Below are 2,787 nucleotides of genomic sequence, written 5' to 3'. Positions count from 1 at the left end.
CTAAGTAATCTCTGTTACTTCGTTAGGATTCAGACTTTCAACCCGGTAGCCATCAGGATCTCGAAAGAATGGCGGACGGCTCACTTACCATTGTCGGGTCTCTTTACAAACGTGGCTCCCAGTTATTCAAATCTTTTCAGGCATCACAGACATCAGGAATGTCAGTCCCAGCGTGACCAAATCCCCGAGGGTCTGAGTTGCGGTAACTCCGGGTTTCATCATCCTCGGTGCGCCGGTTGTGTGTCAACTCAAGTGCAGCTTTTCTGGAAAATGTCCATGCTGTTCTTTCAGTCTGATCTCTAGGAATGTCATTCTTATTTTTGTAAGCCAAAAAATAGAGGAAAATTTCACTGAGGGAAAAATCAAACTTTTGGAGTAATATCAGTCCAAGAACTCTAGTATATAAATCCAGGGATGCTGGGCGGTGGTGGTGCACATCTTTAATCCCAGCACTCGGGAGGCAGAGCCAGGCGGATCTCTGTTAGTTTGAGGCCAGCCTGGGATACAGAGTGAGTTCCAGGACAGGCACCAAAACTGCACAAAGAAACCCTGTCTCGAAAAACAAAAAACAGAACAAAACAATCCAGGGAATTCTTAGGGTCCTTAGTTGTAAGCATCGTTTGCTGCAATAGAAAGCCCTTGGTGCTGGGGTCCAGATCTGAGCAGCAACTGACCTCATCCGTGAGGCTACTGGAGGCGGCTGTGGCTCTGCCATGGCTGCCTTGGAGGATCACTGACCAGTTCTGCCAACAAAGCAGCGGGCCACAGGCTCTGCAAAGACCATGTTCCGTCTTTGCACTAGACGGAGTGACTGGCCCAGGAGTGGACAGCCATGGCTCCCAACCCTAGATTTATATTTTTAAATATATTTTACAAATATTCACTTTCTCGAATCCATGTACTTTTTCCAAGTAAGGCCACCTCCCCCTACTCTATTGAGTTGGTTCTTTCTTCCTAGGCCTCTGAGTACCTCAAATTTCATATCACAAACTGAAGATAAAGTCCTGACACTTGTTTGGCTCTTACCTGATTCTGTCAGCAGTTGTATCCATCTTAGTTAATATCACCAGATAAATTGTTTTGAAATATTGAGAAATAGGAGTTTGGGGCCCCAACCTTTCTTCATAGCCCCATCACCAAGTACTGGGTTTGTTCCCTGTTTCTATTGATAGGGAGAATATATTTAATTTTTTAATTAATTTATTTTATTTTAATGTTTAAAAATGTTATACATACATATAACAAATTTTGATCAAATGAACCACAGTTTACAACCATCCAAATCTTCCCTATGTGTCACCAACACTATCTTCCCAAATTCATGTTTTCTTTAATAAGAAAACAGAGTGCAATTAGTGTACAAGGATGTAAGAAAATTACTGGACTGTGGATAGCCTCAGGGTGCTGCGTCCCTGAAGAAAACTGAGTCTCTTTCCTCAGCACCCATCAGCTTTCAATAGCCCCTCACAGGGTGGGACTTCATGAGCCCTCCCTCATTAATGCTGGGATGTTGGTTGGCCAGATCTTGTACATGTCTGTTGCATGCAGTTAAAGTTGCTATGAGTTAATTGTGCAACACCCTTCTTAGCTAGCAAATACTGTTTTGTTGTGGACATCCACTACCTATGGGCCTTACAATCTATTTCCTGCCCCTTCTTCTGATATGCTTCCTAAGCCTAGGGATTTGAGGTTGTGATATAGCTGTGTCATGGAAAGCTGAGCACTCCACAGGCCCTTATCTTGGGTACACTGACAAACTGGAGTTGTAGGTATCTGATAATTATTGTCTACAGTAAAGAGAATCTTTTCTAACAATGGCTGAGAGATGCAATATTCTATATGTCTAAAGTTAAAACTTAGGAGACAGTTCAATATGGCAAGGTAGGATCTCCCCTAGGGCCTATGCTCTACCCAGCTGTGGGTGTTTGGCCCTGTCAACAGTATCAACTATAAGTCTTTGTGGAACTTTTAAATCCAGTGAGAAAGTGGCTGGTTACTCCCATAGAATTCATACCATTATTGCACCTGTGTGCATGCCTTGCCAGGCTGGTGGTTATTGTTGCTCACAGGGTTGACAGGTGGGTAAGACCGTTGATGATTTTTCCTCTCTGGTAGCATGAAAAACCACCTCCTAATACTTTGAAAGCTAGCCCAGAGGGATGAAGCTTCCAGATTAGTACCAGATTGATTTCTCCATGTCCAATGACTCAAGTACACAACATCTTTAGCAAAAGACTCATACCATTGAGTTTTGAAGGTTAATCAAGAACCACCACAATATCTCCTAATTTGGGGAGTGATGCTATATATGGGACTGAAAAAAGCATTACCTATGCCTAGCACTGCACTTTTGATAGACTATGGTGTCTAGGAGGAAAACTGATCCCTATTATATAGTAACACCATTAAACTTCACTTATATGAATATATGTATATATTTTAACATCTGTATACTACAGAGAGTGAAGCTGTCTACTACAGCATGGTCCTATCTTGCCATACTGGTCATTATCGCAGTTCACAGGATTCATGGCTGGGTGAGGCTCTTGGTGGCTTTTCCCCAGCAGATTACGTTGCATATAGCCAGGAGGGAAACAATAATTCAGAATGCCAAGTGAAAGAGGACAGACACAAAAGATTGTAGAGTATACAACAGCTCAGAGACTGGGCATAGACATGTTAAAATACTTATGTAAAAGTATCCCTCCAGCCTCTGACACTAGATATGAACCAGTGATCAGTGTAGTATGGGAACTCCCAGATCTCAGCTACATGAGGCATCTCTGG

The 2,787-nt window shown here is 42.7% G+C and overlaps 1 pseudogene; it reads right to left on the bottom strand.

Annotated features, from left to right (window-relative positions):
• On the bottom strand, positions 1-715 carry LOC118597786 (annotated as a pseudogene).
• Between the last annotated feature and the right edge of the window lie 2,072 nt (positions 716-2,787).

This window comes from Onychomys torridus, chromosome 17, assembly GCF_903995425.1.
Source record: "Onychomys torridus chromosome 17, mOncTor1.1, whole genome shotgun sequence".
Classification (NCBI taxonomy): Eukaryota; Metazoa; Chordata; class Mammalia; order Rodentia; family Cricetidae; genus Onychomys; species Onychomys torridus.
The sequence above is the reverse complement of the archived record's forward strand: the minus strand, read 5'-3'. Positions and strand labels throughout refer to the sequence as shown.